At 33.4% G+C, this 13,040-nt stretch overlaps 2 pseudogenes; both read left to right on the top strand.

Annotated features, from left to right (window-relative positions):
* Window positions 1–3,608: 3,608 nt before the first annotated feature.
* Window positions 3,609–3,725, top strand: LOC120588579 (uncharacterized; annotated as a pseudogene).
* Window positions 3,726–6,714: 2,989 nt separating this feature from the next.
* LOC120588219 (40S ribosomal protein S2-like) lies at window positions 6,715–7,360 on the top strand (annotated as a pseudogene).
* The last annotated feature ends 5,680 nt before the right edge of the window (window positions 7,361–13,040 follow it).

Raw genomic sequence — 13,040 nt, 5'->3', positions numbered from 1 at the left:
GTTTTCTTAAAAGAATTGAAAGGGAAGTGAGAAGGTACTCTCCCCTTACCCCCTCAGGGGCTTTGGGCTCAACTAGATTTTAGGCTGAATTAAATGTCAACTGAAGTAAATTAGAAATAAATACGCCAAGGCCAAGTTCTGTAGGCACTTCGATTTGGGTGAACAGTAAAGTTAGTGTCAAGGTTTCATTCCTAAGTATTCAAGAGCTTAAGCTATCGGACAGTTGAAGGGGCGGAGGTAGAAAATCTCAACTGATAAACATTCTAAACTAGCTTGTATGTCTTGAATATTCCTGAATTGTTTTAGCCAAGTTTTATGTGGTGGTATTCATCTTAACAGAAACCTTAGTAATTTCCATAGTCTCACTGGACTCTGTGCTAATCTTCATAAATTTTAATAAGGCATCTGAAAATTTTCACTTCCCATTGCCAAGTTTGGTAGGTCAACCACAAATGGTAAACTTACTGATTAAAAAGGTGATTCAAGGACACTAGGTATCTACAATTTTTAGTTACAAGAAATGAATATATACCATTTGAATTGATCCTACCATTGAGTAAAACCAGGAAATATTCTCCAAAAATTCCTCAAACTTCCCAACCTAATAGAACTGCCATCTGTGGTTTAAATTTACTGAGCAAAATCAGTGCAACTAAATAGTCGTTTAAGCATATTAGCCAGAGTTGTGGTCAAGGTGGTGTAGATTCTTAACTGATTGACTTCATGAGTTTGTTGAGACAATCAATACACTAAAACTTGAAGTGTATAAACTAAAAAAATGTGTCGTCCATAAAAATGGCTGTTGTACAATTTGTGTGGGGAAAGTTTTGGTATTTTGTACCTAGTCAAATTGGATGTGGAATTTTGGCAAGTTTTGATTGAATAACAACACTTCAACCACTGCTTTTTATAAACTAGGAAAGAATATAGTGATGTTCTGGAGATTATAGAGTAATGCTGAACATTCTGAAGATTTAATTGAGGTTAACTTGATAGTGGCAGTTTAATCTCTGGTTTGATTCCTCTACTCATTTAAGATGAGAGGGATATCAATCTCAGGGTGGTGGGGCTGATGTGTAGTTTGAAAAAAGGTAGTCAAAGTAATCTGATTTGTTACTTAAAATTTAGGAATTTCGAAAAGCAATGTAAGAATAGTTTATCAAAGACCAGCACAAGTTATGTGAGAAACTATCCTGGCAAATTTTCTCATTCCAATGGTAATCTTGTGAGACACCAAAAGATTCTCTTCAGACAAAAACTGTCTTTTAAATGTAATTTCTAGGAAATTACAGACTTTTCCGAAAGTCATTTAAAGGCTCAAAATTGCTTTTATGGTACCTGACTAAAATTTATTGAATTTGCTGGCATTGTTGAGGTTGCACAAAGGTAGTTTTCTTCATATGGTACTTGGGTATTTATGTGTGTTGGCTGCAGAATACTCTATAGGGCGATTGTTCTATTGGTGAGAGACAGTAATGGCCAATTCCACAAAAGGCCCTATGCGAAATACCTTGATCTATCCCCTGATTTTTCAAGTTGGGGAAGTCAGCTAATTGAAAGTACCAACTTATTACATTTTGGATACTATTAAATTTCTATAAAGTTGCTACTATTAAGCATCTCTGAGGCCTAGATTTTGAATGGAACTATTTGTTCTGGGAATGAATTTTAAGCATTAAGACTGGTCAGCAGTCTTTAATACAATTAATTTATGAGCGCTGATATCTTTTGCAGGAAAGTAAGATTTTATTATAATTGATTAATTCTTGTTCCTCTGAAAATGAAGCCTGGATTATCTAGAGCAACTACTTGTTCCCATGAGAAAAATGCCCAATAGAATTGATTGATTATTTAAACCATGAGACATTAACACAGGTTTTTCATAGATTATGCAAGCAGAGGGATGAAATGAGAGGGTGTCGTAGTGGGGGCTCCGTGGTATTAGAGTAGTTCCAACATTTTTTAATACCAGGAAACCTTTTAAATATTTTCTCCCTATGGACTATGTGTTTTGAATGGCTGTACTTGTCAAATATATTGCTCATTAATGTGATGATATTTTGATTAAAGGCCTATAGCTGTCAGAACTTCTACAGTATGTGATAGTATCATGCCACCAAGTTACTATAATGCCAGTTAAAATCAAAAACGATTTTGTTAAGTTGTGCTGATTTTTTAAATATGTGATTTCTACCAGACTTTCACAATGTTGAAAATAAGTCCCAAGAATTGTTCATAACTACGGTAGGCCCTCTGTGGTTTCATTTTCCACAGTTTCAGTTACCCACAGTCAACCGTGGTCTAAAAATATTAAATGGAAAATTCTAGAAATAAACAATTCATAAGTTTTAAATTGTGCACCGTTTTGAGTAGCGTGATAAAATCTTGTGCTGTCCACCTGGGGCATCAATCATCTCTGTCCAGCGTGTCCACACTGTACACACTCCCAACCCATTATCAGTACCTGTCTCAGTTATTAGATTTACTGTCACAGTATTGCAGTGCTTGTGTTCCAGTGATTCTTACGTAATAATGGCCCCAAAACTCAAGAGTAGCAATGCTGGCAATTCAAATATGCCAAAAAAGAAGTCTTTGTCCCATAGTACTTAAAGTGAAAAGGTGAAAGTTCTAAAAAAAAAAAAAATCGTATGCTGAGATTGCTAAGATCTACAGTAATCCGTGAAATTGTGAAGGAAAAATAATTTTTTTGCTGGAGAGAAATATTACATTCTCATTAACTTTTATGACAGTATATCATTATAATTGTTCTATTTGATCATTAGGTACTGTTAATCTCTTATTGTGCCTAATTTATACATAAACTATCATAGGTTTGTATGTATAGAAAAGCAGTATCAGGTTAGGTACTATCCATGGTTTCAGGCATCCACTGGGGTCTTGGAATGTATCCTCCTCAGAAAAGGGAGAACTTCCAGGGCCTTAGAACTATACTTAGCATATCATTGAAGTTAAGGAAAAGAAAAGGCATTTTAGAGTATGCATTACTTTCATAATCTGGAAAACGATATTTTCAAATACTTGTGGAATGGATACAATTATAATTTTTTAAAATTATGCATTTGAATGACTTCAGAAGTAAAAAGACCCCCAAATTGTACCTTCGGTCCCATTTAAAACACATAGTTCTATTTTTTTCATATATTTGTTTTTTAGTTAAAAATGGATATAAACATGAGGACTTAGAGCCTGTCAAAACTAAGAAGAACTTTACTATGGTCTAGGTCTTCCTGTATTTCAATTTAAAGTTACTTTAGTTGCTATGGAACACCAAGATGCAGATATTAGCAAAAGGGTTATTTTCTCTGTATTCCCTATATAAGACAATGACAAATTCAGACATACTATTCCACTTCTGATTCTCTGCTGATGGTGAGAATATATATATATATATAATCTTAGATTCTAAGAGAGGAAGGTCTTGGTGTTGATGGCAGGTACAGAGATTTGCCATTGACCCATGGCCAAGATCCACAGTATTACTAGGCTAGAATCTTTTTTTTTTTTAATCTGAATCTTTTTAAACTCTCGTGTGTAAAATTTGCTCCTTGATGAAATAAAATCACTCTTCATTAAGAATACCAAGGGGTGTCTATGGCCATGCTACCCTGAACAAGCTCAATCCCGTCCGATCTCAAAGCTAAACAGGGTTGGGCCTGGTTAGTACTTGGATGGGAGACCACCTAGGAGACTAGGTGCTGTAGGTGTAAAAAATAAAAGATTGCAGTCTGAGGTCAACCAAGAGTTTCTCAGGTTATTCCATAAATTGCTCCTAAAATTATATCCTATTATTTTTGTATTTCACATTATATATTCACATTTCCATGTATTAGCACAGTCCTACATATAGTGTTAAGAGTATATACTCAGGTGTATACATATACCTATATAAAGGTATATATGTACTTTTTCAAAAAGTATTTACTTCTGCTTTCAACAAATACAGCTTGAGTAATTCAAACCAATCCTGAAGACAATAATAATGCAGGATGAAAAAGATTTTTTAAATTTTCTTAAACAACAACAACAACAACTAAAAGAGCCTAAAAAGAGGAGAAATCCACCAGGCTAAAATCTAAGAGAAAATTGAAACCTAAAAAAGTAAGCCCAGCACTTAAAGCTGGGTTTTGATGATATTACGGAAATAAGGACATGGAAGTCAAAAGCCTAGGTCCAACCCCAGGTGGAGATTTTGATACCCCAATTACTCCATTAAAGAGCTCTCAAAAAAAGATAACCCAGATTAAGGGAATCTCAATCTCAGAATTTAAGATAGTCCTAGAAAGGTAAGGGCCTCAAGTCCCTGGAAGAAACAAATGAAAATCATTTCTTCTTCCTTGGTTTCTGATTGTTTCTACAAATATCGTTTTCTAATATACAGAAATTTAAAAATCACTATCCCAGGCTCCGTTACTGCCAGAGCACAAGGGTGTGACCTCAGCTCTCTAGTCAGAATTCTCTACATTAGGACTTTGAGACAGAAGCTAGTCAATCAAACCGATTTAGTGGAATCAATGCAAGAACAGGTGGCAGCCATGGTGGCAGGTACTTTTCCAAAGGAGCTGTGGTTCTAGCAGCAACATCCAATATCTATCATTGATAATGTCAATGGTGAAAGCTGCAGCATCTATGTACAGCAGGAGCAGCAGCAGTAGAAACAGGAGTGTCTTTATGGAGCCATTTCTGATTTTGAAAACAGTTCCTGGATAAGAGTTCCCAAGTGTGGCTTTCCAACTCTCCTGGAGAGTCTGAGGCACTAAAATCATCATTATTAAATTCATTTTTAACTCAAAAAATGATCATATGGAATGGATATATAACACATTAATCAGAAGCACTTCTAGAATAACAGAGTAAGGGCATCCAAAATTTCACTTCTCCATAAAAGCAATGAGAACAGTGGCAAAAATTGTCAAAATCATTTTTTTTTTTCAGAACTCTGGAAATAGTCTTGCAACAATCCAAGGAACATATTTTTTTAATGAATGAATCTCAGAACAGTGTACTTTGTGACACTGCAACTTCCCTGTAAGGGAATACAGCAAACAAATGTATACCAACAAATTAGTTGGTGAAAAAGGCAAAGTCCTAGAAAGATAAAAACTGCTGAAATTACTTCAAGAAGAAATAAAAAAAACTGAACGAGAGATTGAATTAATAATTAAAAAAAAAAAAACTTTCCAGGAAGAAAAACCCAGGACTGGATCCTTCACTGGTGAATTTTACCAAACGTTTAAAGAGTTAAAACCACCCTTCACAAACTCTTCTGAAAAAATAAAAGAGAAGGGAACATTTCCCAACTCATTCTATGAGGCCAGTATTACCTTGATATCAAAACCTGACAAATGATACAACAAGAAAACTACAGATCAATATTTCTTATGGATTCTCAAAAAAAAAAAAAAAAATCCAAAAGCAAAAAACCTAGGAAACAGAATCCAGCAAAATTCAAAACCCCCCAAAATTCATGTTAAAGCCCTAACCCCCAATGTAACTTATTGGAAATAAATCCTTTAAGGAGGTAATTAAGGTTAAATAAAGTCTTAAGGGTAGGGCCCTAATTTGATAGGATTGGTGTCCTTACAAGAAAAGAGACACCACAAATCAATCTCTCCCTACTCCCCGCGCCCCCCCAGCCCCCGCCAACACACACACACGATAAAGTACATGTCAGGACACAAGAAGGAGGCCATCTATAATCTAGGAAGAGAGGCCTCACCAGAATCCAACCTTGCTGGCACCTTGATCTTGGACTTCTAGCCTCCAAAACTGTAAGGGAAAAAATGTCTATTGTTTAAACCACCAGTCTATAATATTTTATTATGACAGCCTGAGCAGACTAACATAGAAAGGAAATTCCTTAATTTCATAAAAGCCCTTTAAAAAACCCCACAGCTAACATTATACTTAAGAGCGAAAGATTGAATGCTTTTCTTCTAAAATGAGGAACTAGACAAAGATGTCAACTCTTGTTATTTCTCTTCAGCATTGTACTGAAGGTTCTAGCCAGGCAAGTTAGGAAAGAAAGAGAAATGAAAGGTATCCAGATTGAAAAGGAAAAAGTAAAATTATATTTGCAGATGACATGATCTCATATACAGAAAAACTAAAGAATCCACAAAAAATTGGAAGTAATAATTGAGTTCCCCAAGGTTGCAGGGTACAAGATCAATATACAAAAAACAATTTTACCTCTTTATAGTAGCAATGAACAATCCAAAAATGAAATTAAGAAAACAATTTTTTTTTTACAGTAGCCTCAAAAAGAATGCGATGCTTAGGAATAAATTTAACAAAAGAAATGTATGACATAAATAGTTAACTATAAAACATTGTTGAAAGAAATGAAAGAAGACCTAAATATATGGAAATATAGCCCATGTTCATGGATTGAGCATAATATTGATAAAATGGCAATACTCCCTAACTTGATTTACAGATTTCGTGCAATCACTATCAAACACTCAGCTGGACATTTTGCTGATTTTGACAAGCTGACCTTAAAAGTCCTATGGAAATGTAAGGAACCCAGAAAAGCCAAACAATCTTGGGGAAAAATGAACAAAGTTTTAAATTTTGAAATCTGGAAGCACAGGTCCCAAAAATCTGGGACCTGTGCTTCCAGATTTCAAAATTTCCTACAAAGCTACAGTAATCAAGACAGTGTTGCTTCTCCTAGAAAATACCAAAAGGCAGATGACGCAGGTGCTGCCTAAGGTCAAAGACATGAAGATCAAGTCCCTGGAAGAGATCTCTCCTTCCCCTGCCCATCAGGAACCTGAGATCATTGACTTTTTCTTGGGAATATCTCTCAAAGATGAGGTTTTGAAGATTATGCCAGTACAAAAGCAGACTCATGTTGGCTAGAGGACATGGTTCAAGGCATTTGTTGCCATCAGGAACTACGGTGGACATGTCAGTTTGTGTGTTAAGTGCTCCAAAGAAGTAGCCACAGCCATCTGTGGGACCATCATCCTAGCCAAGCTCTCCATCACTCCTGTGCCACGAGGCTACTCGGGAACAAGATCGGCAAGCCCCACACTTTCCCTTGCAAGGTGACTGGCTGTTGTGGCTCTGTGCTAGTGTGCCTCATGCCCGCTCCCTGGGGCAACTGGCATTTTCTCAACCCCTGTGCCAAGGAAGCTGTTGATGATAGCTGGTATCCACGACTGCTTCTCCTCAGTCAGGGGCTGCACTGCTACCCTGGGGAACTTTGCCAAGGCCACCTTTGATGCCATCTCTAAGACCTACATCTCACCCCAACTTCTGGAAAGAGACTGTATTCACCAAGTCTCCCTATCCAGTGCAGAAGACCTATGCTCCAGCTGTAGCCACCACATAATTTTATACAAGAAAAATAAAGTGAATTGAGCCTTTTTTTTTTTTTAAGACAGTGTTGTACTGGCATGAAGATAATATAGAACAATGAAATAGAGTTGAGAGTCTGTAAATAACTCATTACATTTATGGTCAATTGAGTTTTGACAGGGTTGCCAAAACGATTCAATTGAATAGTATTTCCAACAATGTTGGCACAATTTGATATCTACATGCAAAAAAAATAAATAAAGTTGGACACCTACCTAATAATATACATATATATATATGAACTGAAAATGGATGAAAGATCTAAATGTAATAGCTAAAACTACAAATTTCTTAGGAGAAAACATAGATACAAAGGAGTGAAGGTTTGTGACCTTAGATTAGGCAACATTTTCTAAAAATACAAGTGCAAAAGAAAAATATAGATAAATTGTATATCATCAAAATTAAAAACTTTTGTGCTTCGAAAGGACTTAAATAAGTGAAAAGACAATCTATGAAATAGAAAAAAATATTACAAAACATACATCTGATAAAAGATTCATAACTAGAATATATAAGGTATATGTAATGTTTCTTACCCTCAGAAAAAAAAGATAAATAACAATTATAAAATGGGCATAGAATCCGAATAGATATTTCTCCAAAAAAGGTGAAGAAATGGTCAAAAAGTATATAAAAGGATGCTGAATATCATTAGTCTTTAAGGAAATGCAAATATCAAAACCACAATGAGATACTACTTTGCATACACTAGGATGACTAAATCACAAAGACAGCCAATAACAAGTTTTGGTGAATATATGGAGAAATTAGAACCCTCATATATTTCTGGTTGGAATGTAAAATGGTGGAGTCACTTTGGAAAACAATGTGATATTTTCTTAAAAAGTTAAATGTAGAGTTACCATATGACCCAGGAATTTCACTCTTAGGTATATATCAAGAAAAATAAAAACATGTCCACACAAAAACTTAGACACAAAGTAACATTACCCATAATAGACAAAAAATGAAAACAATCCAAATGTTCATTAACTGATGAATGGATAAATGAAATGTAATATATCTGTACAATAGAATATTATTTGGCCATAAAAAGTAATAAAGTACTGATACATACTACAGCATGGATGAAACTTGAAAACATTGTGCTAAGTGATAAAGTAGCTTGACGCCAAAGGTCACATACTATATGATTCCATTTATATGAAATGTCCAAAATATGTAAATCCATAGGGACAGAAAATAGATTAACAGTTGCCCAGGGCCTAAGCAAAGACAGAGTAGAGAAATTATTGCTAATGTGCATGGAATTCCTTTTTTGGGTGAAGCAAAATTTCAAAAGTGGTGATGATTGCACAACTGTGAACATACTACAAGCCATTAAATTGTAGATTTAAAAAGAAAAATTTTATGGTATGTGAATTATATCTCTCCAAAGTTGTTACTAAAAAAAAAAGGACACACCAATCCAATAAATACAAAGCATATACTTTTATTTGAAACAGATGCAAACTATCAACAATGACAAGACAATTTTTAAACATATTAAGAGAAATTTGAACATAGAGGTCATAATGGTATTTAATTATCTTTTAAAGAAAGTTCTTACCTGTTAGAGATACATACAAAAATATTTATGCTAAAATAATATGGTATATAATGTTTACAACATAAAAATCAAGTGGCAGAAAAAGCAAAATTGGCATAACATTGATAATTTTTCAACTGGGTGATGGGTTACATTAGTTATTTCTAATCTAGTGTATGTTTGGAAATTTCCATTTGAAAGTATGAAAAATAATAAGAAAGTAAAATAACAAGCAACTGGGGGAGAGAAGTATTATTTTTGAAGGAGCTAAATAGTAAGGCTAATTTCTGACTTCTGAATGGATACAATAGAAGCCGGTCAACAGTGGAATGATATATTCAATGTTCAAAAAGAGAATAACTGTGTCCGAGAATTCTCTATCAGTCAAACATTTTTTCACAGTTGGAGGTGAATAAAGATATTTTCTGAAAGAAAAAGAAATGAACACTTCACCATGAGGAAGTTTGCACTAAAGGAAATTCTAGTCTACACTAAATGTAGAAGACAAGTGATTCCTGAGAAAAGGTGAGATACAAAAAGAAATGAAAAAAAAGTAGTGTATTTCTGAGAAAATGTAAATGAATGTTGACTATGAAAAAATAAATTTTCATAAAGAAGTATATATTCTCATATGCATTCTGTCATTTTTTATAAGATCATGGTTATGATTTGGGTTTTTCAGAGTTGTATTGTTATGAAGGAGACTGTAAATATCTTCATATAATATTCTTTATTCTTTTGAATGGAAGTAATTCTTTCTTATGCATTTCTCAAAGTAGTATAATTTTATGGCTGTTGTCATATTACTCTCCAAAATGACTGAATAATCTAAAGGGCCATTTAGAACATTTTGTACCTGCTAACATTGGTCTTTTTTTTGTTGTTGTTTTCTAGCTTGAGAGATATAATGGTAATTTAAGCTCTTTTAGTTTGCTTTCTTTACATTTTACTATGACACTAGTTAGTTCCTAAAATACAAAAGAAATTTGATTATTTACCTTGAAAGTTTGTTAGTCATAGGACATTTTGACTCTATCATTTTAGCCATTCAGAATATATTACATGCCACTACTTATTCTTTGTATTAGCCATAGAGCGGGCAGTTATTACATTACATAGAAATTTACCTAAATATGTGGAAAAATCAGATTGGCCAAATACTAGACCGTCTAGTACAATGGAAGTATCCTGAATGATCAAAAAGGTATTGCTCATAATTTTCTCATAGATTTTCTAAGAACAAAATACAAATTATCAGTATTTGATCAAATTAAAAATGAATATTACTGGTATAAATGACATCAAATAAAAATGATTTAACCTGGGGGGATATCATTTTATGAACATTATAGATGTTTAACTAATGTACTATATATTTGAAACTAATTTAAATAAATAAACTTATGAAAAAAATGATTTTACCTAAAACCGCACATCTTTATATATTATTTAAAAATTTAATTAGCCCAGAAAAGTTTAGAAATAATAAACTAAAAGACAAAACTTTCAATTGATAAAAGAAAAACATTTCTTAACTAAAAATCAAAGAAAATCTTTTTGGCAAAATTCAGGTACACAAAATTAGAGATGGGAAAATTTGATTTGGCAGACATGATGGTCATAAAAAGAAATTATAGTGGCAAAATCTTGAATGGTAAAATTAGATATAGGTGAAATATGACCACATCTTCGAAACAAAAAATTGATTCAGATTAAATAATTTCAGAAAATACAAATAAAATGAAAAACATTGGAAATGGTTTTACTGCCATCCATATAAAATTAATCAAAGATTTAAATTTATATTATATTTAGCTATAAAAAAGAATTGGTAATTTATCAAGGTATCATGCTATTAAAATACTTTTATTGATAAAAAAGTAATAAAAAAAAGTCCTAATCTCAAAACAGCAGCATAAAAAGTACTCCTAATTTCATATTAGATGGGTGTGGGGCAGGGCGGTGGTGAATGGGTTGGAAAATATTATCTTTATTTGTTAATTTTTTCCTTGTTTTTATTTCTTGATGACAATTTTGTGAAATAAGTTCAAAAATTTATTTCCTACTACAATTTAGATGTACAGGGAAAAGAACAAAAGTTTTTTATTTTCCTCTCATACCAGACCTTTTATTCAGTGGAAATATGGCATTCTAATCAATCCTGACATTCTGTGATTTTTTTTCAAAACAAGATTTTATCCATGACTACATAATAAATCATCATAAGGCCATACCATAATTCATTTGTTACCCCACAGATACACACTTAAGTTTAGCCAATTAACCACTAATAAAATAACACCGTGGAGTATAAGTTTTTCTTTTTCTTTTTTAATTTAAAACTATTCTGACTTTCCTTTTATATAGTGGGAGGAAAAATTATTAAATATCCAAAGCAGTTTAAGCTTTGGCTACCTCAATAATCTAAACTATCCATTCAGATTCATTAAGCCAACAAGAAGAGTTTTATTCAAGATAAGGTAATCACGGGAGTGACATCTCATCACCTTTGCTGTTTTCTACTGGCTAGAAGCAAATAAGTCCCCCCACACTAAAGGGTAGGTGATTGCAGAAAGGCGTGAATATGAGAAAGAGGGGATATTAAGGGAGTCACCTCAGAATTTGTCTGCCATCGCTGGAAAGAAAGTTAACAAGAATAGATCAAGTGGCTGGAATAAGTCTAAACATAATAGTAATCACAGTGTGAATGAATTGAATTTACCTGATAAAAGACAGAATGGGTAAAATAAAGACGAATGTTGGATATGCCATTCATAAGAGATATATCCAAAAGAAAATGATATGTGAAGGTCAAAAAATATTGACATCAGAAAATATACAGCATTACAATACTAATAATACTGGTAACAGAGAAAATTGAATTTAAGGTCAAAAGCAGTAAGAGATAATGCGGAATATTTCATACAAGTAAAAGTATAAAACATCAGGATGATGTAACAGTTTTCAACCTTAATAACCAAATGAAATAGCTCCGAAATAAATAAAGCAAACATTTTTAGAAATAAAGGAAAATTTAACAAATCCTAAATCATTGAGAGATTTTTATATACTTTTCTCAGAAAAATCAATAAATCAAATAAACAAAAATAAAGCCATTGAAGATTTGAGTAATACAATTAGCAAGCTTGATTCAAAGAAATATTTATAAAAATTATTACATTTTAAGTCACAAAGAAAATTACAACACATTTCGAAAGACAGAAATCAGGCCATATTCACTAACTGCAACGCAATAAAATTAAAAATTAAAATAAAAAGCAGCCATAAAGAGATCCAAAAATGTTGAGGAAATACTGTATTACATGTACACATAGGATTTTAAGGTGTATCCTAATTTCAGAAATCTTACAACATGAAAAAGATCATCTAAGAAAAGTCAACATGCCATATATCTCTGATTCTTAAGAGACTGTCCTTAGACACCTGCTCCCCTTGTGGATGCTGCAATTATTTCTTCTCCCATATGCTAGGCCCCTGAACGTCAATCATTCCAGGGTCCCCTCCTCCAGACTTTCCTTTACATTTCAAGGCTATGGGTAGCATATTTGGGGAGACAGGAACAGTGCTAAAAATATTTACTTGTTAACCTATTTTATTCTCACAATAACCCTAATGAGAGAAATTCAGTTTAGAGAGGGTGGAATAATTTGCTCAATGAACATCTGTTGATGAAAATCTCAGCAAGGACAGAGAACTCCTCCAATGTTTTGTCCTGTTACAGACAGGATTTAAACCAGTCTGGCTAGAAAGCCTGTGCCCTTTTGCGTACGCAACACTGCAGTGTTGTGTTTTGAGGTGTTTTCCCTAGCTTGGATCCCCTTGGAAAAGCTTATCAAGACCACGTATCTATGAGACTATACTCCTTAAGTATACTAAACCAGTAAGAATTGGTTTATAAAATCTCAATGCTATTTTTTCTTAGTAGTGTCCTTAATAGTGTTAGAAAGAGCGCCATCTCACCACTTCTGTAGCCTTTAAACCTGAGAAAGTAAAAACATGCCCTGTTAAGCATCAGTCTAGAATAGACACAAGGCAGCTGCAAATTTAACAAATAATGTTTGCCCCAAGGGCATGGTGCAGT

Source organism: Pteropus medius, unplaced genomic scaffold (assembly GCF_902729225.1).
Source record: "Pteropus medius unplaced genomic scaffold, Ma_sr-lr_union100, whole genome shotgun sequence".
In the NCBI taxonomy this organism is placed as follows: domain Eukaryota; kingdom Metazoa; phylum Chordata; class Mammalia; order Chiroptera; family Pteropodidae; genus Pteropus; species Pteropus medius.
Note: the sequence above shows the minus strand (reverse complement) of the source record. Positions and strands in the feature narration are given on the sequence as shown.